The following is a 318-nucleotide window of genomic DNA, read 5'->3' on the forward strand; positions in this document are numbered from 1 at the left end:
CGAAGCTCCGGAGGCAGCTGGAGAAGCACATCTCCCTGCAGAAGATCAACACGCGTAAGTCCCGGGGAGGCCAGAGACGCCGGGCCGGGCCGGACTGGACCGGACCGTACCGGACCGGACGCTGGCCCCAAAGCCGGCACCTCCGTCCCGGTTAGGCCCTTAGCCCCCGGCCGGATCGCGCTCGCTGAGCGAGGACGCGATGCTCTGCCCCGGGTCCCCAGGCCCCCAGGCCCTGCAGACACTGTCCTCGGGCCGTCACCACGTGCCACGTGGTCCAGGGCTTCCCGCTCCTGATCGTTACTGCGGTTATTTCTTACG

General features: G+C 68.9%; 1 protein-coding gene across 1 annotated transcript in view; it reads left to right on the top strand.

Annotated features, from left to right (window-relative positions):
• The window catches only part of LOC105304826 (transient receptor potential cation channel subfamily M member 1-like), a 56,355-nt gene that overhangs the window by 2,970 nt on the left and 53,067 nt on the right, over positions 1-318 (top strand). The gene's annotated exons all lie outside the window — the stretch shown is intronic.

This window comes from Pteropus vampyrus, unplaced genomic scaffold, assembly GCF_000151845.1.
Source record: "Pteropus vampyrus isolate Shadow unplaced genomic scaffold, Pvam_2.0 Scaffold355, whole genome shotgun sequence".
Taxonomy (NCBI): Eukaryota; Metazoa; Chordata; class Mammalia; order Chiroptera; family Pteropodidae; genus Pteropus; species Pteropus vampyrus.